The following is a 26,973-nucleotide window of genomic DNA, read 5'->3' as shown; positions in this document are numbered from 1 at the left end:
ACCACCATTGTTTCGGTCGGTCTTTTAGTGGCTTACCATCGACTTCGATGTTCAGACCAATCTTGGCAAATGAATTCTCGTTAGCACGAATCACGTGATCATACCATCAAATACGCCTCACTCGCAGTTTTCCCACGATCGGTCCAACCCCATATCGTTCGCTGATATCCTCATTTCGGATGCGAATAAAACGTGTCACGCCACGCAATATCTTTGTCTCCATTACCGTAAGACGACGTTCATTGTCTTTTATAGTCGGCCAACCCTCAGAACCATAGAGAGCGACAGGGCGGACGACATTGCGGTAAATTTTAGATTTGAGCCATTCGTTGATACGTCGATCGCAAAGAACACCAGTTGTGGAATGCTACTTCAACCAGGTTGCGTTAATGCGCGAAGCATTTTTATTGCGCAGTTCTCTATTGGCTGATAGTATTGACCCGATATATTTAAATCACTGAGTTCTGGGCAGGTCACTACCGCTAACAGAACGGTGGCTTGAGACGCTGGATAATGATTTGAAGGCCTTTGATAAAATAAAATGGCGGAACCGATCATGGCCCACCAACCCCGCTTGTGAACGGGACAAAGAATAAGCCAAAAGGAGAAGCGACGAAAATATTGCACTGGATTAGCCGCACATCGGCAGCCGATGTGGCCGTGAGAGGCTCTGTTTATCTTGAGTTCATGCCTACCGCGACTACAGTGAACACAGCTTTCTACTAGAAGTGATTAATACACAACAATATCGCAGGATGATACTGACCTCGTTTAATCCATCTGACGTCGAACTTTAGGAAGGCAGCGCGACTATGCAGGTAAATCCGATTTAAACTGAAACAAAAGAAAATGTCGTATTATTATAAATTCTAAGAATTATTATTAATAATACGTTAATAGAAAGACATGGCGGAGAAGGCGTAAATAATGATCTATCAATTGCTAGTGTGACCTGCCAGTACCACTTTGCCACCAATGTGTCTACCAGTACTTGTTCTTCTTTCAACATTGCAACTAATCCAGTACAAACCATAGGGTCTAGGTCCATAACTTGGTGGGAGAGCAGATAGGTATGTACCTGGCAGGGTCTATCCCTGCATCTTCTCCAGACAAGGCAGCATGAGGAACATCACCAATAACAAACAAGTCGCTTCGGGTATAAAGATTTTGTATTCATTTTGTGTGTCCGGATAGCCGAGTGGTTAGAGCACAAGGCTATCATACGGAAGGTCGCGGTTCAAATCTCACTGGTGGCAGTGGAATTTGAATCATGATTTGACGTCGGATACCAGTCGACTCAGCTGTGAATGAGTACTTGAGTCAAATCAGGGTAATAATCCCGGGCGAGCGCAATGCTGACCACATTGCCTCCTACAGTGTACTGTAGTGTACCGTTAAGGTCTTGAATGAAGTGCTCTAACACACTTCAAGGCACTGATTCTATGATGATGACGTCATATACGTGGTATAGTGCGATAAATTTACGTAAAATACATAATATTAACATTCTATAACTTTGTTAATAATAGTTGGATTTTTTCAAATTTTCCAAAATTCTGCAGCACATTATTGCTTATAACCGTACCAAAGTTTCTACTTCTAATATGAAGGGGGGTAAATTTCAAAATCATGATAATATAATATTATAAGCTTTATTTGAGCAGATATCGAAATGAGATGCATTTTGAGGCCTGGATTTCGTATGGATGCACCATTGTTTTTTTTTCAGATTTTTCGATTGAATAGCTTCCGAGAACGAATATCTGTTACACTTTTCGGAGTCCACATTTTGAGTCCTCACCCCCATATGAATGAAACATCTAGTGTCGTCATCAGTTTCGAAAAGTACTATAGTATGTGCCCTTTCATTTGATACCCCACATGACCAGATTCTGTAAAAAAAAAAATTACACTCCCCTTTCGTACGTATGGGGGCCCCCCCCCCCCCCCGCCTTTTCACAAACCAAATTTTCTCATTAAATTACGGGACAATTAGTTCAGCCGGTTCCGAATAAATCGAGTGTGGCAGGCAGTCAAATAGATATTGAATCGAGTCCAATAACTTTTCTCCACAAAACCTTAAAAAGAGTAGCATCGACGACAGAATGCAACCATGGCGAACTCCGTTTTGAATTGAAATTCTCTCAAAGCGAAGACATATATTGCTCTGACAAAATTTATTTACCCCGGAATGCCCCTCGCGCGTGGAATATTTCATATATACTCTTTATCCACGCTACTGAAAGCCTTCTGCAAAACCCATGAAGGCCAGGAAAATCGGAGATCCGAACTCCGCGCACTGCTCGAGAATGATCCGAAGGGGGGTATAGTCAATGCAGGACGATCCAAAGAGGAAACCAGCTTTGAAGGTGTTCTTTGATAATTTTATCCATGACGTGATAAAGTTGTAAACAAATTTGCTGCAAAACCTATCGATCCCGGCTTATCCTTAGAAGTCGAAAAACCGTAGCTCTGTATTTATTCCGATTCACGAAGATTAACTCACTACTCTATATGCATCAGAATATTGGACCAATGTTGAGCAATCTTTAACGAAATGCTGACCTAGCGGGTAGTAGTTGATATTAACTTGCAATACGCAAAACAATTACCTCATCGCGAGCGATCCTCATCGCTGCGTATTGTGAGGTCCTTATCAAATGTGGTCGGTGAAAAACGTAAAGATTATCAGAACTAGTTTTCTCATTCACTTTTTTAGATCCTGTGCAGTGTGATTTTCCTATGATAATTTCATCGTCGCCAGATATCGTAAAGAATGCAATTTTACAAATGTTAATTTAGTTTAGTGGGGGGAGCTCCAGCTCCAAGAACTCAGACCTCGACCTCAGAACTCGACTACGGCGTTCGTAGGGTTTCGCGAATCGTAGACTCTTCGTTGAAAAGTTTACCAAGATATCTTCGTCTAAAATCTGAGGCGGCCGAGTAGCTGCATACGAAGGATAGGGCTATCCCTCCCTCCTCCTCACATTGGCTGCATATGGCCGAGATCACTACTCCATTTTTTTCCATGTGGTAGTTTGAGGAGTAGTGTCCCGTTAAAAGCACTACTAGGGTTTCCATGTCCCCCTTCTCAAGAGACAACAAAAATGCCGGCCTAGCGTCCCCGGGTTCCATCACAAAGATCACAAATTTCACCATTTAGCCGCGTGAATCCTTCCAATTTCTACTTTCACAGTGGACTTATCAGTAGATGGCCGTTGCCAAAAGCTGATTCTGGCCCTATCATTGTGACTCCAGAACCTATGGCGAACTAGTCTATCAGGTTCCTTATTACCAGCCATATTTGTGTGAATTTTTGGTTCAGTCGGCCAAAGTTCACCAACACCTGATGATAATGCTACCCGACTGTCGGAACAGATTCGAATGGTGCAACTCCTCCATTTGTCTCGCAAACATTCTTCTGCTGCCAATGAAATATCTCCTCCATTACGGAAGTACCAACTTTGGGCTTTTGGAATTTGGAAAATTTGCCGATAATTATTACGGCTAGATCGTCCGCAAATGCTTGGGCAAAGACCTTTATGTCCTCCAGAAGCCATAGCAAAGCGTCCATAACAGAGTAAAGAAAACCCCTCCCTGTGGGCAACCCTTAAGATACGCTGCCTCAATAGACTTCTGTACGACCAATATATAGATTTTTTCGCCACTTGTGAGGAATCCAATTGATTAACAGCGGATCGATTCCGCGTTCTCAATTTTCGCTGTTAGCTCATGGAGTACTGTATCCGTGGGTTTGCTTTTCTGGTAGGCATGTTGCCTACAGTGAAGTGGCCACCTAGGAATGTATACATCCCTTATGAACCAATCTACTAGTCTTTCCAGTCCTTTTGGCAGAAAGGAAGTTAGACTGATCGGTCGGAAGCCTGTTGCGTTTGTAAAGGTTGATTTTTTTGGTTTGGGAATAAATATTACCTTCACATCACGCCAGTTAATTGGAATTCAATCGTATGCTAGCCAAACACGGTATATATTCAGAATATATGAACCCAAGGCATCCATTCCATTCATCCATAGTAATAGAGGGACTATAGCAGGAATACTGCCATACTGCCACTTGTATACACACGTTACGATACGGTTCCAAGAAGAATTCACTATGTTGCCTTTATTGTCATTAATCAATTAACTCGTTACAACCTTGCACAATTGTCAATGTATTAGGTTCCATATTACCATTAGCGTTAACCGCACAGTAACCGGTCTCCGGCAATATATCTAGCAGCTGTCTGGCGTTTTGGTCTACGGCATCCCTCCACGTAAGGCGTGGTGTGCCACGATTGCCTTTTCTACTGCGGATATTGCCGTCTTCCCCCATACGGATCAGATGACCCCGCCCGTAGACTGCAAAATCATCCCTCGTCCTGTAGGGATGCAAAAATTCACATTACAGACACACCTTTAATTCTGTATCGATCACATACCAAACTCCTTGTGAAAATGAGAGATTCCTTGTGGAAAGCTCTACGTGTAGATCACGAGTCTTTCTTCGGTTCGCACAGATCCAATAGCTCCTTAATGCAAATTGAAGCCAATTGTCTTCGCAGCCCTCAATTTTTCATAGTGAATAACAATGACACCTCTGTCCTGGGACAGGCATGGACGAACTAGTTGCCAAGTGTTGTTTATCCCTTTATACACAATCTATAAACACGACGTAAATCTGAATTACATTCATAACAAAAAGCGTCCCAAAAAACCAGACCTAAAGCGACCGAGGCAGACCTAAATTCATAATAATAATCTATGTCGCAACATTCCAATTGGAACAGGGCGTTGAAGTATCTTAACGATTCACTACAGTACACTGTAGGAGGCAATGTGGTCAGTATTGCGCTTCCCAGAGGTTGTTACCCTGATTTGACTCGGGTACTCATTCACAGCTAAATCAACTGGTATCCCGCATCCAGTCACAATAACAAATCCCTCTCCCACCAGTGAGACTTGAACCGCGACCTTCCGCTACGAAAACCCAGCCCTCTAACCGCTAATGCCATCCGGATCTAAATTTGGTTTAGAAATTAAAGGGAGTTCTGAGTCCGCCATCTACTTAATGGCAAAGTATTCCTACAGTCATTTTTACTTCATAAAAACAGAAGGCCTTTCTGAGGTTTTACGTTGGATAACTGATATTGGATCTTAAGAATACGTTAACACATTCGTGTCAACACACATTATTATAGTACTTATGACGGACGCGAGGAATTCTAAAACGTTAAACAAACGAGGTAAACATTTTTTGAAGGATGTAGCTCCCTTAGTTGGCAGTTGAAACTGAAATCTACCCAAACTTCAGTCAACTTTTGGCGTATGTTACTTTATTACAGCCCCAACTGGCGGTACCCTTCTTATGCGCCTCCACTTACTATCCGGGGTATCTGTAGAGCATAAAGGTGCTACACAGCAGCGCATGGCATTCGGTTTTCCGCCTCTTTTATGGCACCGTCAAGGCATCAGTCTCTGCAGTCGTCAAAACAAATAATAGGATAGCGCTCTCCAAAGGATAAGACCAAAATTGGCCCGTTCTTATCGAGGATTCTAACAAAGAATTTTTTTTTATTTCCAAAGACTCATCTCACACCAAGTATTTTAAAGATCTTGAATTATAACTATCGTAATGTCAACTGTATGTAAAATTACAGCTTGGTCTTTTGGCCTCCGCAACCATGTCTTTCTTAGGTAAGACAGACAATTTGAAGCCTGGTATGATTCCGGTAAGGTGCAGCAAATTAACCAAATGGCACGGTGAATTTCGTGCTTAACATCTATCATTTGTGTGACACTTTTATCTAGTTCTATTGGTGGCAGAGGCGTTATCGAAGCTCATTTATCTTTTTATGTATGTACCCTAATGTCCCAGATATTAAGGATTCCATTTCAACCTTATTAAAATCAATTTACTGTCTGTCTGTCACACGCATTTTCCTCATAGACGGTTATGGTGATTGATATCGAATTTGGTGGAAAGGTGCGAACTATGATTTCTCACAGCTACCGCGAGTTACATCCTTTACGTCGAATTTGAGCGGGGATACATGCAAAAGGGGGGTGCAATTTTTTTTCACCAAATGTAGTTATGTCGGGTATCAAATGAAAGGTCTCGATTAGTACTTTCCGGAGCCGGTCTTAGTTTTGACATTGGGGTCGCGGGGAGTCGAAAATAATCATCTCTTTAACGGATCTATTCAACCAAAAAATCTGAAAAAAATCATTAGGCAGCCACTATATGGTGCCTAGGCTCTGAAATACCCCCATACCGATATCCTTTAAAATAAAGTCAATAATAGTACAGGGTACGGCAGCATAACTTCCTTTTTTCAAAACTCAATAAAAACTATTGTATGCATCGGAAAATATTTATTTATTTTTTATAATGTAGGTATATGTCTAAAGTTTTTATTTTTCATTGTTTTGAAGATCAAATCTGTTAGGTGACGTCCCCCATTTTCCATACATTGCGTAAACCGATTTCTGGCGTTTGTCATGACTCTTGTTAGCATAGCAGGTGTTATGTTGGCAATTTCTTCTTGGATGTTGGTCTTCAAATCTTGTAGGGTTCTTGGACGGTTCACATAAACACGGGATTTCAAAAAACCCCATAGAAAAAAATCACAAGGGGACAGATCGGGAGAGCGTGCCGGCCATTCCAAATCGCCTCTAATTGAAATAGGGCGCTCTGGAAAGTGTTCACTCAAAACAGCCATCGATGCTCTTGAAGTGTGTGCTGTTGCACCGTCTTGTTGGAACCAAGTGTCCCCCAAATCCAAATTTTCTAGCCGTGGGAAAAAAAAAATCTGTAGCATGTTTACATACCGGTCCGAATTCACTGCCACTGTAACCTCATTTTCCTCAAAAAACCAGGGACCAATAATTCCAGCTGAGGAAATTGCACACCACACTGTGACTTTGGGTGAATGCAAAGGCTTTTCATGCAATTCTCGAGGGTTGGTGTCAGCCCAGTAGCGCATGTTTTGTTTGTTAACCGACCCACACAAATGAAAATGGACTTCATCGCTAAAAAAAACAATAGCACCCTCGGGAACGACATCAAGAAGAAGCTCACACGCGTTCATCCGAGAATTGAAGTCACGTTCTGAAAGTTCCTGCACTATCGCCATCTTATAGGGATGAAAATGAAGATCATCACGGAGAATTCTTCTCACAGAACGATCGGATAGTCCAAGGGCAGATGCGTGTTTGCGCGCAGAACGCCGTGGCGATCGCAACATTGACGCTCTCACTGCTTCAATGTTCTCAGGTAATCTAACGGGCCGAGGGACTCCAGTTCTTCCTTTTGTCGCACTTGCAGTTTGTCTGAATGTAGTGACCCATGTAACAATTGATTTGCGGTCTGGGACGGGAGCCAACGGGGCTAAATTAAAGCGATTCCGAAATGCACGCTGTGTTGCAATAACCGAACATCCCCTTGAAAAGTAAACCTCAACGGCAAAGGCACGCTTCTCACTATTCCAACGCATGATGGCGACTGAACCGTGTCGGGACAAAACTTTACAGTATCCCCTCTTGAACGAGACCACTAGCGCTCCGCTATGACATCAACTAACTGAGTGGCCCGCATTTTAAAAAAGGAAGTTATGCTGCCGCACCTTGTATATTACTATAACTTTTAGTAATTGACTGCAAAGCTCCGCTTTAGCTGTTCCTAGTGCCACCAAAGTTTGTAGTAATGTAGGGTATAGTCTGGTTTTGATAAGCTTGGTGGAAATAGCACTCTTACTAACAAAGTTATAATAGATCAAAGTTGCCGCTTCTTTGCAAATTTAAGACTTTGAATGTGAATATCACTTGAAAGTGGATATTTTCACATAATATATGCATATACAACGCACTAATGGGACGAATGCGCACTCAAATGTGTTTATAAAAGGAATATACAAAACCTTTCACACCTGAAGCGTCCAGCTTCCGGTTTCCCGACTTGTTTACTGATATTTGAGGCAATGATATCCAGAAACCTAGGGACTCTTGTTTTATAAATAAAGTGGAAAGAGGAGGGGAAAAATAAATAGTTAAAAGCAATTATAACTAATAAGAAACAGTCCTTATGTAAGGCCAAATGTTCCGCACGTTTTCCTTCCACAAAAAATTAGTACAAATTTTGAACATTCTTGAAATGCTTTTGCATCGCTGTCAACATTTTCCAAATCGCTCATAAGTCAATGGAACAAATCCATCAAATCGACATAGCACCACAAATCAGGCCACTTCGAAAGAGCGTACAATATTGGCGCCCCGACCAACACCTGCAACATTTCCCTCATAATTACAGTGTAAAGAATGTCTTCCCCATTCGTTTGGAATTCATAAAATCATGTCATGTACGACGGCATGCCTGTGAAAACATACATGACAATTAAATCTTTCTCCTCAGTGCTTAGCAAAACGCCAAAATATGCAAGAAAAAATTACCATACCCCATTGTCCGTCTCTGTATGTTCTTAGCCAACAATTTAAGCAACATCTACCGAACATGATTCAGTAAGGCACAGTCACATATCACGGCAGTGAATCATTTCACCTGTTCATTTTGGCAGCTAAAAATAAGCCACGTATGAGTGTGTCCCCTATCTCTACTGCATCGAGTCAAATGGGGGAAGGTACCCAGCATAGTGCAACCCGGCATAGTGATCACGGACATCAGAATCATTCGTGTCAATCGCACATATTATCGTCATATGTCACCCGGGAATAATTAGCGCGGGTGCTTCGTCATTTCGGGGATCAAAGCATCTCAGATGATGCTACATAGGGAGCCAGAACAAACGATCGTAGCTGATATATGATCGGAACTGTAGGAATGTGTGTGACAACTGGCAACTATCCGCAAAATTGTTCCATCGAAGCGGAGCTACTTTGGCTTGCTGATCATGACGACGTGTGTTCTGTGACTTCTAAAAATATAATTCGAATGATCTGGTTTTCAGTGTTGACAATTTTTATCAAATTTGTCATGCAGTGTTGAGTCAACTTTGGGAAGTTTGCAAAGATACACCCCATAGGCGGTTTGCGGGCTAGAATTTATCTTGAATATTCTCAGATGGTCCCATTTTTAAGGCTGAATCATTAACTTTCAGAAGTTGCACTAAAACAATGGGAGAACTATGACAAATTCATTAACAGAGCTTTTCCGGTTTTTTAATAGAGAACATTTCAGCAGTAGCAATTCTTCTACTGCAATATAGATATGTAAGTATGAAGATAAGGTTAGCAAGACTGTATTCCTTCTCAACATGCCATAGGGTGCAAATGCAACCAAATTCGTAAGTGACATATTCCTAAAAATAGAGATCGTTTGCAGTAATCCCCGCAAAGAGATTTGCAGACTTTTTTCCCTTAAGCACTTACGCCGCAATGCTTTCTTTATATATTGGATATTTAGACCGAATTTCCTACCCCCGATTCAATACAAATGCCAGATTTTAGGCCCTGCAAATAACCATTATGTGACCTACAACAACTCACCAGACAACTCCGCAAAGCGTCGGTGTTTTGGAATGATGTTCTTCGTTCTAGACGCAAATGGAACGTATTGCATATTGCAAGTTGCACTGTGCATTGAAGAACACCCACTTGAGACGGTGGAAGTTCTCATCAGATGCAATTTCTACATAATACTTGTGAGCGCACACAATATTGATTGTTAGTGTGGAATTCGTGACGTACTATGAGAATTATAATTTTTCTTGAAGATTACAGATTTTCGAACTTGTACTTTGTCACGAATCCGCTTTTGAAGATGGAATTGTACTTGAAAGGCATTATCAATTTCGCATCTTTGAATGAGAGAACCCTTTATGACATTTAGGACATAAAAACCCTCCATTCTGATGTCTACTCAAATAAGGATAATAATAGCAGATTTCTATACTTTTATAAATTTATTAGGAACCTCTTTAAGTTCGTCGCAGACGTACAAAATGTTACTATACTATAGGAGCATAATTCTGGAAAGTTCGGTGGAAATGCTTTCACCATTAACAATAGTTAAAATAGATTACAGTTTTCCCTTTTCTTTGTAGATATTCAGTATCCTAAGATTATCTGAAAATGGAATGATTGGATATGGTCACGGAACAAAGTATTCGTACATAAGAAATACACAAAACCGTCCATACTAGAAACGTCAAACTAGAACGTACGAGCACTGTAGTATCCTCGGGGAACGATAAATGTTACAAAGACATATGATTTGGGGAAGAGAGAGACGGTGCCCAAAAAGTAAGACCAATTTTCAATTTAAATCGCGTCGATAATTCGCATATTTTCCAAGTTGGTAGCATTATGACAGGCATCCGTGACAAAATTTCATATCAAAGCATTTATTACTTTTGGCAATATCTAATCATATATAGATCAAAGAGGCGGAGAAACGTCTGAGATGATAAAGAAAGCCTTCGGAGATCGTATTTAGTCGCAAACGAATGTTTGCCAGTGATATAACAGTTCAAAGAAGCATTCCGGAGGCCCATCAACCCCTACCGATGAACAATACCTCAAGGAAATCGAAGAACTTGTACTTGTCAATCGTCGAATAGCTGCTAGAGACCTTGCTGATGCTGTTGGTATTTCGAAAAGATCTGTCAATACCATTTTGAAAGATATTTAGGGCCTGAAACGTAAAGCACTGTGCCAAAATAACTTAATTTCTTTGAAAAAAAAGCATCGCATTAAGATCTGTGAAGAGATGCTTTCTGAGGATCAATCGGTCGTGAAATGAATTATTGGTGGAGATGAAACTTAGATATCGTGCAAAAGGTGATGCCAAATTGAAAAGATTTTGATTTTGACAGTTTTCTTCGATTATCGTGAAGTTGCCCATTCAGAATTCCTTCCATTCGGTCAAACCGTCAACGAAGATTATTACTTGAATTCGAAGAATCGTCTGCGTAAAGCTATTCGTCCTGAATTGTGGGCGAACAATCCTTGATTTTAACTCTCACTGCTTTCGTTGTTCGTGACTTTCTCGCCAAAAATTCAGGGCATATCGTTCCACAGCCATAGGCAATTCCCGAAACTCAAAGACCACTGCAGGAAGTCGTTTTGAAACAATAGAAAGGATACCACGAGAATCGCTATGCACTCTGAAAGCCATCCTGCATTGTTTCGAGAATCAGGAAATACGTTGGCGTGAGAGCATAGTGTCTCGAAATACGGTGTAAAAAACTTTAAATTGATGAGATTTCACTCTTTTACTGTACATAGATTCTCTATTACGCTCTCTTACTATAGATCCTCGATTAGACGCCTTAACTAAGCCGCAAGTTAGGCGCTTCATTCGGAGCCATATAATTCTAGATCAGCTGCTACAAGTTATCCACACCTTGGTACATGAGGTACAGATACACAAGATGATGGTGCATATGTCCCCTAGTCTATCCTCGAATCTCACGGCCCGAATTCCTATGATTGTAGAAGTGCTAAGCGAACTCCGCCATGTTATTTACATAGCTTAGCACGTAAAGGAGAAGAGTTTAAGGCAACGTACTTCGTACTATCCTCTGAATAACAAAAGTAAAATGATAAGATCCGGGAAAGAGATCAACAAAGCATAGTTGGAGTTATTCCACTATGGTAAATCCTACATGATCTCCCTTGGTGGCAGGTCCCGCGACAGGCGACCAAAAAAATGCCTTCAATGACGCTACAAATAAAATGACCGGATTGAAAACATCAAACACGGCACAACATTATCAATAGCAGTGACCTGCCTGAACTAAGCGATTTTAATATTTCGGGCAAATTCTCCATGCTCCCCGTATTAGCGCGACGTGAATGAAGTGGCATTCCACAACTGGTGTTCTTTGTGATCGGCGTATAAACGAACGTCTCAAATCTAAAATTTACCGCAGTGTCGTCCGCCCTGTTGACCGACTATAAAAGATAATGCACATCTTGCGGTAAGGCGGTCAAAGGGTAATATAGGTTCCAGGGCGAAATGTGGATTGGTACCCACGATGGAGCATAAAACCTGGGAAACGCCCGCTGAACCAACACCAACGGCTCCACTACCAAACCCACTGTCTTCATGAAAAACTGCAGACGGAGAAGGATGAAGGCGAGTCTCCCGTGCCTAACAACGAGGCAAAATGTACCAGCTGGTCCTCCAGGCTGGGAGTTGGGTAGGGCTGACAACTGTACACGGAAAGGCGATGTTACGAGCCACAACACGAGCATCAGACAGGATGGACTTTAGAACGACGAACCCGGCAATGACAACTGATTAACGATTTGCGCATTTTCTCATGGAACCGAATGCTGCTCAGCAGTTAGCCGATACCCTGTCCCAATATAAGGCCGATGTAACGGCATTGCAAGAGATGCGATGGACAGGCACCGGTATCCTGCAGAAGAGCCGCTACACCATACATTATAGTGGCCATCCAGTAAACCATGTGCCCGGAGTAGGTTTCTTAGTCAGCCAAAAAATGGAGCCTGCTGTTATCGGCTTTGAAAATATAAGCGAGAGGCTATGCACTCTGCGTTTGCGAGGCAAGTTTAGAAATATAAGCCTCATAAACGTTTACGCCCCTCCAAAGGAGACTGCATAGTCAGAGAAGGATACCTTCTACAAGGCAGTTGAGCGGACCTTCGAAGCCTGTTCCTAGTATGATATCAAAATCATAATAATAATAATCGTTGGCACAACAATCCATATTGGATCAGGGCCTTGAAGTGTGTTAGAGCACTTCATTCAAGACCGAACGGTACACTACAGTAGACTGTAGGAGGCAATGTGGTCAGCATTGCGCTCGCCCGAGATTATTACCCTGATTTGACTCAGGTACTCATTCACAGCTGAGTCGACTGGTATCCGACGTCAAATCACGATACAAATCCCACTGCCGCCAGCGAGATTTGAACCGCGACCTTCCGTACGACAGCCTTGTGCTCTAACCACTCAGCTATCCGGACTACATCATCAAATCATACTTGGAGATTTCTACAGTCAAGTAGGGACGGAGCCCGTATTCAGGCGATTCGTTGGATCTCATAGCTTACATAAAGATACCAATGATAACGTACTGCGAATTATTCAGTTAGCAGTACTGCACGAAATGGTTGTTGAAGTACCTGGTTTGCCTTTGCCAGCCTTGATGTATGTCAGAACATATAGGGAGCCACTATCTATCTCGTTGGCATAGTGCTCCCAGCCCGAATTACGACACCACCTATAATCTCCTCTGACAATCAGGAGAGAGTGAATACTGAAGGCATTCACAACACAGCCCTCCGCAACACCTATAAGAGGGAAATGGATGCTGCAATAACCACAGTGAACAGAGATCTGGGAGATGAAGCATCAACAATGAAGCATCTTCACAATCACCTGAAGAACATATTTGGCTTCAGCCGCAAAAAAAGTTACAACGGCTAGTTTCACGATGAATGTAAGCTAGCTACGGAACGGAAGAATGCCGCGGGGACGCACAGAGAGTTATCACTAACTTCGTCGAGCGGAGAAGCGACTTCACAGACGGAAAAGGAAGTCTGGGAGAATCAACAAGTCTAGTGTAAACTAGAAAAGTACAGGGAGCAACCGCACCAGGCGCGCAAGTTTTATCAACAAGTCAGCAGGATGAAACCTTATACACTTCGATGCTCATCCTGCCGGGACAAAGAGGGAAATCTGTTTTCCAACAGAATGGGGAGATTGGAGCGATAGGTTGAGTAAAATGTTAAATATTGTCTTCTATTTGTTGTTAAGTCTAAAATTGATAGACCAGTAGTTTACTCCAAACTACAATTTTATTTTATTATGTATACATATTTCGGGAGCAACTTACTCCCTTCATCAGTACAAAGCTACTGATGAAGGGAGTAAGTTGCTCCCGAAATATATATATACATAATAAAATAAAATTGTAGTTTGGAGTAAACTACTGGCCTATCAATTTTAGATAGGTTGAGTATTTTGATGAACTGCTCAACAACCAAAATATCGGCGAGTTGGATGTCGGACGACGGACAAATACTGCCACCACCAAGCATAGAAGAAACAGTCCGTGCAATTCATCGGCCTACAAACCATAAGTCGTCAGAACCCGATGCATTTACAGCCGAATTGGTTAAATATGGAGGCGACCAATTACACCAAGTGGTTTATCAACTGATGCTCAAAGTATGGAATAGCGAATCAATGCCTGACGACTGGCAAAGGGGCATTATCTGTCTCATACATAAAAAGGGGGGGAACAGATTAGATTTTCTCTCTGGATGGCGATGGAAAAACTGTTGGAATATGGAAATCAGTTGCACCATCTCTTCATCGACTTTAAAGCCGCCTATGATAGCACAGCCAGGGTAAAACTGTACACGGCCATGAGAGAATTCGGTATCCCAACGAAATTGATAAAACTGACTAGGCCGACTCTGACCAATGTACTAAGCGAGATAAAAGCAGCACGATCACTCTCAAGACCATTCGACATCAACAACGGTCTACGACAAGGGGATGCCCCATCACGCGTTCTCTTTAACCTGGCCCTCGAGAAAGTGATCCGTGATGCTGGGGTAAATGCAAGAGGTACGATCCTCTTCAAGTCCACCCAACTACTGGCCTATGCTGACGATATCGACATCATGGGAAGAACCACCCAAGACGTACAAACTGCCTTCATCCAGATCGAGCAGGCGGCGATTAGCACGAGATCTTGGGCTGCACATCAATGAAGGCAAGACAAAATATATAGTGGCAACGTCAGCACCGCAAACCAACCAACGAACAACATCAAACCGCACTGGTCAAGCGGGAAGAATATAGATAGGAGACTACAACTTTGAAACCGTTGATAATTACTCCTAACTGGGGTCAAAAATCACAACCGATAACAGCTATGACAATGAAATCAGCGGACGGTTGTTGGCAGCCAACAGAGCATATTTCAGCCTTACAAAACTGTTCCGCTCGAAGCGTCTCACCATAGGGTCAAAGCTCTTTCTGTACAAGACAATGATCTTGCCAGTCCCCATGTATTCCTCGGAGACTTGGGTTCTTAGCAAGAAAAATTGCGAACTCTTGGCCGCGTTTGGGAGAAGAATCGTCGGAAAAATGTTTGGGTCCTATACATGAGGAAGGACGGTTTCGTAGCCTACGTAACGCCGAAATCTATGAACGATACCATAACCGTCGGGTTGTGGATAAAATCCGGTGTTTCAGTGTCACCAATGTTGTGCAAATGATAAGCCCGCAGCAGCGCTACAATTTAAAAAACGAACACAAAGAGCGATGACGAGTGAACAAAGTTGATGACTGTGCTGACGCTTAACTGAACAATCCATCCCCATTAAAAATGGTGCCAATTGTACGATATTGTCTTCACCACTTACGATTCGAATTAAACTGCGGGTAAGACGCGCAAAAATTGTAGTACATGCGATATGGGATCATTTCTCGCTGTCAAATTCAGATTTGATAATAAAATCAATTTTTGCTTTTTGAAGCGGACGATGGTTTGTTTATTTCGAAATGCGCTGAGTTGTCACAAGAGATTTTGATTGCAGAGAACCTAAGGTTATCACAACAAGCATGGGCAGACAATGTACACCAGTAAGGAGCGTTATCCTGAAAAAGCTGAGGGCACGCAAGAGATTTCCATGCAATGGATGTAAACCTTTAAACTGCCTGGTATTACATTACGTTGAAGATCATCTATCCCTTTCTGTTGTAAGCACGTGTCCAGTTGGTAGTCACCAACATACGCTTTCAATACCTGACCGAATTGAATATATCTGATATACACCAGCTTTTTCTCGGTGACATACGAAAAGAATACCCTACCTAATCAAAGGCCAGTTCTCTAGCAAAGACGACTTCTGTCATCAGAGAGAAAGACAACTTAATCGAAAAATTAACTGAGGGACTTTCACATAGAAACTAGATGCAAATGAGTTCCAAACTTCTGTATTCGAATATTTCCGTCTTAATCACCCAGAAATTCAGTATAATTTCACCTAACCACCAAAGAAGTTATAGCAATCGAAACATATTAATAGCGAAATTGTCAAACCTGTCTCCATGAGGATCATCTAGAAATCGTAACTATATTTTTTTTAATTCATCTTATCACTATTTGCTTTCGTTTCAAGTATAAATTGCAAATTTTCTATTCAGTTTACCATACGCTTGGACCTCATAGAAAACTAGAACAGGAATGAGTTATAAGCCTAAAAATATATCTTGACTTGAAGAGAAGCTAATGAGTAATCCTCAACCTTAATTCGATACTTAAGATTCGATTAGAAGTATATGATGCCATTGTGAACACTTTATTCTACTCTTCTAACTCTCACCGTAGTCGTAGAAGAGAAGTCGGGTCCAAGATGAAGTGTGTTTTTCTAGTGTACTGCCAGAATAATTATTCAGTTTTGAACTTTCACCATACACAATGTCACGAGCCTGCTAATGGATCATTTGCAGTGTAGACGATTACGGTGCAAAGTTACTATTGTTGTTATGGACGCATGAAAGTTGGTGGAAAACCAAAACAGAAAAATCATCATCTTAAATTAGAAAGGAATTTACAAATATGTAGAACTCATTTGAATTAAAATTCGTCCAAAAGCGGGGGCTTGAGACACAAGAACTAACAAGAATTGGTAACATTTTAGTAAAATGAATTTTTGATTTCTCTAAACGTGGATCTCGATGCGGCCGTTCTTAATTTGAATAATAACCTTGCAAAACGCAGTCATTGAATATATAATTACCCGGCATGAGTATCATTCAACTACTTGTCAGATATTTCCAGCTACTGGAATTTTTAGTATCCTCCACTCATCCATCTCGGATACGACGCCATACATACCTATGCGTAGATATATCATAACTCTGTCGTATCTTTTCCGAAATCTTATGCATCTCACCTTCGATTAAAACTTGCATATTTAATTTCAAGGAAAAATTGGATTTTTTTTCTTTCAGTTTTGAAGAGGTCGCGGAATGCATATGCATGCGTCTGAAATGAAGAAAAAAACCTCTTACGTGGCCCTTAAATTAATCAAAATCCCATAAATTTTAGAGTGGACAGCCAGCAGGCAGCCTCCGCAAGGCAATATTACAAAACTGACCAACATGCAATTACTTAAATTGACCAAACTGAGGTTCCATTTGATATTGAGGTGATTTAACACTTGGTTGAGTGGACTTTGGTGAGATTATGTGATATTACGCATCGTCCAAGGCGACAACTATTAATTTGTTGTCTTTTAATGGGACGACTCGACTCTTAATGTCCATTTGTTACAAAGTGCAATAAGTGTCAACCTAATCTTGATTCGATATGGGGATGCAATACAACTTTTTCCCGTGCCATTAGGGTTGGGAGCTGATATTATTAGGGCTTAATGGATATCGATGTTTTGATGGCATTATACTCTTATAAATTAAAGAGTAGAGAAACGGAAAATAACAGGCTCTGATTCTAGCTATCAACCCAAAAGAAACTACAAATCGCTCGATGGCTGCTATCTTCAGGACAATCTTAGAATCTCTCTCCACGATGGGCGCCACGCCATTTTCACCGCAATTGCCCTCACTACTTAACATTATAACATCACTTAACATCACAACATCAAAGAGCGAAGCACGTAATAAGGAATGTCTGTTTTCAAGAATCATGATTTCCTATTTTTTGGCTGTGAAAATACATATCATACTTTAGTATATGAAGATTTTTTGTTTTATTTTCTTCTCTTACACGAAAAGTTAATTCTTCACTCATACCTAAGTAGGCCAAATATTAATCATATTTCATAATATCGCTTGCTGAATTTAATATGTGATGTTGGCAATATAACATCACTTCCACGGTTAGAACAATGAAAGATGTTTGTGATATTACTTGGCAATATCACTTTCCCCAAACGTGATATCACATCACCTACTAAGTTAATGGTGTGGCAACTCTAATCCGAAATACTTTGAGAGCTCAGTTTATCCTGAATGAATGTCATTGATCGTGATGAGATTTATTTTACTTGGGTTGGTCGTCAGAAACTCTGCTTTCCTGAGTAAGTCAATTTTGAAACCAAAATGACGCCTCAAACAACCTTTTCTTTAGCTTTAATCAATCATTAAGGGGGTCATTGCGTGTGAAGACCATTTCTTGGCTTTTTTTCGAAATTTGTTGTGAAGAACTGGATAAAGATACAAATACGAATTTTTCACCATACATTTGTGGCGCGGCAGGATTCGCAGCATTCGAAATTTATTTCGAATGTTGCGAGTGCGAGCGAATAGATGGCGCGGATCTATCCACTTTGCGTAGCACGCCACGGGAGTGGAGGACCGGCGAGAAAAGTGTGCCATGAGTTAGGGGCAGAAAAGAAACAGATGAAGCGAGACTTCTCTTCTGCCTCTAACGTTTGGGAAATGAGGTATCCAACTCTGAACTCGTGACTTAAAACTAAAAATATCGTTTGTAATTATTCTCTCTTAGAGATTTGAATGCAGTTTTAGTACGACTACCTCACTACAATGTCAATTAACAAAGTGTTCAATATATTAAAAGTTAAAAAGTGGTAATAAAAATTGAAACCGCTGCAAGAGACGGCGTGGAGGTGTTTAGCATCGCGAGTTCTCCATTTCATTGGTGGTGTTTTTGGTCTGCGCTGGAGAGCGTCCGCTTCGGTCGTCGTTTTTTTCTCGTTTCGTGCGTGCATTTGTGGGTGCGGCCTGCCGTGTCGGTGTAAAGTTCACCGCGTTTCAGTATAAACTCACCGCGTTTGCATCTCAATCTCGTACTTCTCGGTAAGAAAAATGTCGTTTGACAATAAAGACGCGACAGGCTCATCGGACCCGCAAGTGACCGCCCTCGCCGTACGCGTTCCTCCGTTTTGGCGGCGGAACCCCGAGCTGTGGTTCGTGCATTTGGAAGCACAGTTCCAAATGTCCGGCATCACATCGGACGCGACCCGTTTCAACTACGCGGTGGTCGGCCTGGACGAAGAGTCCATACTTCTGGTGTCCGACGTAGTGAAGTCGGCATCGTACGTGCAGCTCAAGAGCGAGTTGATCAGGCGCCTGTCGGCAAGCGAGTCGGCAAAATTAGACCACTTGCTGGCGGGTTTAACGTTGGGTGATCGAACTCCCAGCCAATTGCTTCGTGAAATGAGGCAATTGGGTGGGAGCAAGATCGGCGACGACCTGATCAAGTCGCTCTGGCTGCGTCGGCTCCCGGAGGGCACCCAGGCGATCCTCGCTTGCGTCTCCGGTTCCTTGGAGGAACTGGCAGCGACGGCCGACCAGGTGCAGGAGGTGTACGTACGCCCAACCTTGGCGGCCGTTCAACCACCGTCGGATGAGGTGGGTGACTTGAGGCGCGAGATTGCCGCTTTAACAGCCAGTGTGGCCGAGATGCGGGCGACGTTGGACGCTCAGCGTTCGGGCGCCAGATCGCGAGCACGCTCGCGGTCTGCCACCCGAAAAGGGCGATCAGGTAGCAGGTCGTCAAGACAGTCCACGGACCAAGGGATTTGCTGGTACCACCGCAGATTCGGGGATAAAGCGACAAGATGTACGCTACCGTGTAGATTCTCTCCTACCGCAAAAAACTAGGTCCGCGGGGGGTATTGGCGGCGGCCACCCAGAACGCAGCGCCACGTCGCCTAACTATTTTCGACCCCCTCAGCGGGCGCAGCTACCTCATCGATACTGGTGCGGAGGTTTCGGTTCTTCCCGTACCTCGGCAACATCAACTTTTCCCTCAACCGCTCAAACTTGCGGCAGCAAATTCCTCCCGCATAAACACGTACGGGTATAGGCAAGTGGACGTGAGTCTTGGCTTGCGTAGGACGTTTTCGTGGCGTTTCATCCTGGCGGATGTCAGCTTAATAGTGGTCTTAGTCGCTCCCAGGTGTTTCGATTGCATAAAGAGTTTAAGGACGGGCGTGAAAGCGTGGAAGACGAGGCGCGGAGTGGGAGACCAGTCGAGGTGCGGACTGACGCGAATGCACAGCGTGTGCGCGCCCTAATCCGTGAAGATCGGCGTTTAACAGTTCGAATATTGACCTTGGAACTGGGTAGGAACCGTGAAACAGTCAGACAAATTTTAACAGGCGATTTCGGGATGAAAAAGTTTTGCGCAAAAATGGTTCCAAAGAACCTTTGTGAGGAGCAAAAGCAGCATCGAATGACCGTTGTAGAAGACTGTTTTGAACAAATAGAAAACGATCCCACGCTGTTTGATTGAGTTATTACAGGCGATGAGGGCTCGTTTTTCTAATACGACCTGGAAACCAAACGCCAAAGCTCACAATGCTTGTCTCCGCAAGCGCCCCGCTCGGATGAGCAAGTCGAAGGTGAAAACGATGATTATTACCTTTTTTGATAGCCGTGGAATCGTCCACAGTCGAAGCGTTCTAGAAATGTTACGAAGAGTGGAAAATGCGCCGGAATCACTGTACAGCTGCCCATGGGGACTTTACAACTTTAGAGTTGTAGAATAATTTTTAAATATACGGTTTTTATGAAATCAGTCTCATTACTTAATTGTTTAACCTCGTAATAGCTAACCTACTGACCCAAAATATACGACCACTCGGGATATAATTGTTTCTACTATTGTTCGTAATAGTACCACCTATTTAGTTCGGTCCAACATCAAGTGGATGCGGACTTAACATCCTTCAGTCCTTAGACAGAATATTTCAGCTCTGGCTTAAAGTGTTGGCGAATTTACGCTCAATATAGTGCGCAATCATGTCGTATTTTGCCAAAAAAAGAGGAAGTACATTGCTCCCCATTTGGTCTGGTCCGATTTCAAATGGATGCGAACTTAGGGTCCCTCAATCCTTAAGTAAAATATATAAAAATGCGTTCGTAGTAGTTTTTCCTGTCGTCAAAGAGTTAGCTTTGAACCGTTTAACATATTACTTCAGGCAAGTCCATACCACCAACGGAAGATAAAGAGGAAAGGAAATTGTTAGTTCTAAGAATCCCCTACCACCCATTCCCTCTGCTGATGGAGCTCAGTTTTCTTCGAGTTAAAAAGAACTCAAACGTAACGCAGACCAAGGCTCCATCTGTCAGCGTTGCTCAGCATTTCTCTGACCGTGGTGTACGGAGAGAGCTCCCCTGAGCCTGGATGAAGTTGCTGGCAACTTCCTCTTTTTCCGGCAGGAAGAAACGATATTCTTTTCGACATTGGAGAAGTTGCTATTCTACACTAGCATATTTAAATATCTAGAACTCATCACCAGTAACTATACTTTACAGAAAACGGAAAATTGATTCGGTTGATTCGATAAAAACACTTTCCTCCTGATATTTGTTTTTGATTCTGGGGATGATTTTCGGACCCAATTTCGCACAGATCCTTAATTCATTCGAAAACATTTTGTAGTGTGCTTTCAACTTAATTTTTTTCACCCGAAATATTCAATTTTTTCCCTTATCAAACGACAATCTCAACGTTGCAAGTCATCAGTGATTAAGGATGGGTTAGAATCCCTTGCTCCTCCCCCTTCAGTATTTTATGTTGGAATTGGCCAGAAGTGTTCATTCACAGCTCATTTATAAAAGGAGTTTGCCCGCAACCAAGGACAATTCGTGAGTTCTATCCAATCCAATCGTATATAGCATGAATTTCTAATGGAGCTACGGGAACTTGTAGTCTCGGGAAAAACTAAAGAACACCGTTGAAGACTAAATTTAAAAATCCTCTCTAAAAGCATCCCAGTTACGGAAATCATGCAGATCACATAAGCATTGATTTACACTGAAGTTAATGGCACCATGCACTGCCAATATCTTTCCTCTAAACCACAAAGATAAAGATAGAAAATATTGCGATGGGCCCACGTATTTACTTGACATTTTAGTGGATAGATCAAGATGTTCTTAAACGTAGCAGGAGCAGGGAGCTGACAAATTTGGCCTGTAATAACTTTGTTGGTAATAGTGCAATTTCTATATTGCTGCAAAATTTGGTGATTCTAGGATGAGCTTAAGGAGGATTCTACAGCCAATTACCAAAAATTATAGTATTATTAACTTTATTTGAACAGATATCGGCATGAAAGGTATTTTGGAGCCTAGGCACCATATAGTGGGATCCTCCTGATTTGTTTCAGATTTTTCGGTGGGGCAGTTTCTGAGAAGGGGTTCCTTAAAGAAATGATCACTTTCGGCCCCCGCACTCCTCACCTTTCCAACAGATGTTAAAACTAAGACCGGCATGGGAAAGTACTAACCGAGACTTTTCATGTGACACCCCACATGACCATATTTGGTGGAAAAAAAATTTCACCCCACTTTTGCATATATGGGGACCCTGTTAAGTTTGACCTAAAATGTGGTAATTCTGGGTATGCGTGAGCGTTTACAGTTCCCACCTTGCAATCCAATTTGGTGTCAATCGCTACCACCGTTTCCGAGCAAAATGAGTGAGACAGACAGTACACTGAATTTAATATTTTTAGCGAATTGAAAGTCTTCCGGGCAATCTTGATCTTCCAAAATACGGGTAAAAACAGCCTAAGGTGTTCAGAACAGTGTCTGAGGTTCAGCATGTTTCTTGTAAGTTAAATCAAACTGAGCTCTTACTCTCGATCGCTAACCTCTCGGCGATTTTCAATTGAAATAAGCAAGCAATGACACACTTGATTGAACCAAAACCGACTAACTTGCAAATGCTTTCTCGAATACTAGATTGTGGGTCTGCAATGGACGAAACTGAAAATTCGGTAAAGTGAAAAAAATTGGGAAAGAAATTGGAAACCGGAAATTCACTAAATTTCGCTAAAAATATTCAAAAAGCATAAGATCTTCTTAGAGAACCAATAGTAAGTAAAGCTACGAAATTGAGAAATTTGGTGAGAATATTATCATTAGTAAAAGAATACATGAGAAGTAAAAGAAAACATGAGAATACAGATAACGACTATAATTGTCTCGTTTTCTGCTAATCATATGACGCCCTGCGACATACTCTGATCCAGCGAAACTCTGTAGTTGGAGCAATATCTTGACTTTATGGTCAAAGATTTTCGAGGGACTCCAATTAAGCTTGACTAATGATACAGAAATCAATGGACGAGTAGACAGAGAGGTTCAACTGTTTAGTTTGGAAACTATCAGTTTTTAGCTGAAAGAGTCGAGTTTCCATAGGAAAAAACGATGAAATAGTTGTTATCCATTGTAATGAATAGAGAAATGAAACAGTAGTAGCACTAAATGCGGTTTTCTCTGTAGAAGTAAAAGATTGATTTTGAGGATAGTTTCCTTTATTGGCTAATAATTATGTAAGCAAATACGGTATTTCTGAAACCAGCTGTCTCATTCCCTAGTGTTTTATCTTGTCGTTATTGTAGAACCTTTTATGTCAACATTTTTTGTTTGAATACATTTCACAAAGCAAGGTTGGAGAGAGGTGTTTTGATACCTTTTCAGTTTAATGTTGGATGCGGATAAAAGATTCGACTGCTCATCGGGGCGATTCTTAATTACAGTCAGGCAGTATATCAAAACTTCCCTCGAGAGCATCAGGAAACTTTGCAATAAAACGCGTACAAATCATGGCGGAATTGTCGAATTTGTCGTTTGTGTTTACACCGGTGACCATGACTTGAACAGTAATTGTTATGATAACGAAATCAGGCCAAATCAGACCCTTTACTTAAGAAAAGACGGTCAAGAGACATATGGCGCAAGACGGAACAGTTTTTGGAGCAAAAAAACCATGGGCATAATGTTGGATAGCTTCGCAGGAACCTAATATAGACATATCGCTGGTACACAAGATAATTATTTATTTATTTAATTAACGGACAACAAACAGATAGAATTCCAATTAATTATTGTCCTCAGGAGGAGGAGGAGAAAGTAAAAAACTTATCCTACGTTTAAAATTACTTAAAGTAGAGAAGTGAAAAGGACCAAGCTGTTTTGCTTGGTCCATGTAAATGGAGACAGCAGGGGGAACCAGTTGATTGACGCCAGGGCTGAGTTCAGACCTTCAAAGTTCGCCTTACGAAAGTTGAACTTGGTAGGCTTGCGAGCGACAGGAGAGTGGAGTCGGGATATCTGAACATCGAACTCGAGAGCAGGATGATCGGCGTCAGGGGCAACGTAAGACGGAGCATGAAGGGATTGGGAAAGATAACGTACAGAAAGGTTAGAGAGGACAAGGTCAAGAGTACGATCTAAGTGATTTCTAGAGAGGTTAAATTGGAGGGCCCCACAGGTGTACATGAAAGTGGATAGAGGAAGGGAAGGGTGGGTCGAGTTATTAGGGAGGGAGGGAAGGCCAGGAGTAACGGGCCAGGAGAGCATAGGAAGATTAAAGTCACCACAGAGGATGAAAGGAAGTGAGGGAAACAAAACGGCTAGGGCCTCTGATAATCTGTCGAAGAAATCCTCGTACAGAGAAGGCGGACTTAGGCAGGGAAAATATACACACGATATGATAAAGGGACATACGTTTGGCGGAAGGACACGTATGGTAACGGAATCGTAGGAGGAGGAGGAGGAGGAAAAGATGATTTCGGCACGGAGAGGGGACTTAACAGCTATTAGGGCACCTCCGCCAGTTGTCTTGCCAAGCGCAACGCAGTCTCTGTCACAACGAAAGACAGAGTAACCTTCGAGGAGCTCAGAATCTAAAATCCTGTCATCCAGCCAGGTTTCAGAAATGCAGATGACATGATGTTGGAATGTTAAGGCAGACAGTTCGAAATCCGACAGCTTGGTCCTTAGACCCCTTACATTTTGATAAAATAGCGTATAGTTATTGGAATCATTCAAGTTCGGCGAGGCAGGCGGGCGGGCCGGAAATTTTCGCGAATCTTAGACCTCTGATAAAGCGTAACAAAGACCCCCTGTGGCCAAAAGCAGGATTGGATGATAGCATCGAAGTCATGGGGATTTGTCACTTTGAAGGAAGCTATCACTCGGTCAGGAGAGCCATCCTTCGTCAGCTTCACACAGGAAAGAGGTGACAAAGTTGAGTTGCTTTTGGTTCTGATATAGGCCAGAATTTCGTCGGGCGTAGTGGAGTACGCTAGCCTTGACACGAACAGCTGTTTCGGTGGCGAGGCGACGTTCAATTGGGGGCCGCTCGGACGACATGAGGTCGGAAGGGCCTGCGGTTCAGCGGTGGCGAGCGTCGATGATACACAGGAGGAAGCGTGCGGTGGTGCTAATGTAGCGACTGTAGTATAAACGTCAGAACTTCGCAGCGCATCCGATGTTGCGTAGGGAACTTGTCCGTCGGATGGAGGATTTTTCAGTAGGCTAGCGGACGTCATCGGGTTGATACCATCTTTTATGGACACACTGGAATAGAGCGAGGCAGATGGAGGCAGAGAATTAGAATTAGTCGACCGGGGCGACTTAGGTATGGCGCCAGTTTTGGTGGCTGCAGTCGCCGGCGAGGTATGAGCAGAGCCAGTCAGCGGCATCTCAGGAACTGAGACTACGCTGGTGCTCGATAAACCAGCAGCTTGCGGGGGCATAATTGTCGGCGATTTTGAAACAGCAAGTTGAATCGACGACAAAGTCGCCGTGTGTTGATGCAGCAGCTGAATTGCATCCGATAGCGTGGTACCGCAGCAGGCGTTACAACGATAGGTAACGTTAGGGGAAAATTTAGGCCGAATGTCTATAAACGCACAGGGAATACCCAAGCACTTCGCGTGGAAGGTCGCACCACAGTACCCATCGCAGTCAAAGATAAGGGACGTAACATACCACAAAAACACTTTGTCGAACGCAGCGTAGACCTCCTACATCGAGAAGTCACTCACTTCACAGTTGAGAACACGCTTCAATAACTCAATGATGGGTCAACCAGTAATGCAGACCACAGCCTCTAGTACAGACCACAATTTTCAATCTAGTGAATTGGAGTTTTGATTCAGCTGATCATTCTTATCTTGGTATGAAATTTAATATGATGTTCCTGAGCCAAGTCTAAGTTGATTTTGCTTTTGCGCTGGACCAGAGTCTTGCTGCTAGGCTCAAGGATTATTGGCGAACAGTGATTGAATAAGAGGCGCTACAATATCTTTCTGTATATTCCATTGGCACACTTCAACCGACGTTTTTACTCCTCCTCCGTGACCTTCCGTATGACAACTTTGTGCTCCAACCACTCATCCATTTTACAGCGAATATGTTCTAATTATCTATCCTTTTACAAAATCTTTGCAGTTTGTCAGTAGCAAAATCGACATCATCGATTTGTAACGTAGGACAATTTCATCATCATGCAATTATTCCACGAAATCAAATTTGTTTATTATTTAGCTCTTTGATTAAACCCTTAGCTTTAAGAAAAAATGAGGTTATTATTTTTTTGAGAATTGTGGGGTCCTAAGTCCGCATCGACTTGATGCTGGACCGGACCAAATGGGGAACAACTTACTCCCTCCTTTTTTTATCCACGGACCCCTTGTTTAAGGCTTAGCACCCAAACTTTAAAAAATGTTAGGCGATGACGGTTTTACGGTTTCTTACAAGGGCAGAGGCAAATCGTCAGACGCTGCTTCATCTCTGCCCTGGGAGCAGCGTGACCGAAGCGGCTCGCAGATGTTAGTGCTCCTTTATATAATTCGCAGAACACAATATGACTATGAATTAAATTGAACGCAAATCGGCCAATTATATTGACCCAAGCTTGGCCAGAGCTAAAAATATTTTTTTGAGAATTGTGCGGTCGTAAGTCCGCATCAACTTGATGCCGGACTGGACCAATCATCATCATCAACGGTGCAACAACCGGTACCCGGTCTAGGCCTGCCTTCATAAGGAACTCCAGACACCCCGGTTTTGCGCCGAGGTTCACCAATTCCATATCCCTAAAAGCTGTCTGGCGTCCTGACCTACGCCATCGCTCCATCTTAGGTAGGGTCTACCTCGTCTTCTTTTTCTACCATAGATATTGCCCTTATAGACTTTCCGGGTGGGATCATCCTCATCCATACGAATTAAGTAAC

The 26,973-nt window shown here is 42.5% G+C and overlaps 1 protein-coding gene across 1 annotated transcript in view; it reads right to left on the bottom strand.

The window, feature by feature from the left end:
• Nucleotides 1-26,973, bottom strand: part of LOC119659140 (uncharacterized protein CG43427) — a 501,449-nt gene that overhangs the window by 294,881 nt on the left and 179,595 nt on the right. The window contains exon 3 of the mRNA XM_038067074.1: nucleotides 767-834. The gene's annotated coding sequence lies outside the window, so the exon portion shown is untranslated. The remainder of the gene's footprint in view (nucleotides 1-766; nucleotides 835-26,973) is intronic.

This window comes from Hermetia illucens, chromosome 6 (genome assembly GCF_905115235.1).
Source record: "Hermetia illucens chromosome 6, iHerIll2.2.curated.20191125, whole genome shotgun sequence".
Lineage (NCBI taxonomy): Eukaryota > Metazoa > Arthropoda > Insecta > Diptera > Stratiomyidae > Hermetia > Hermetia illucens.
This window is presented reverse-complemented; position numbering and strand designations above follow the sequence as displayed.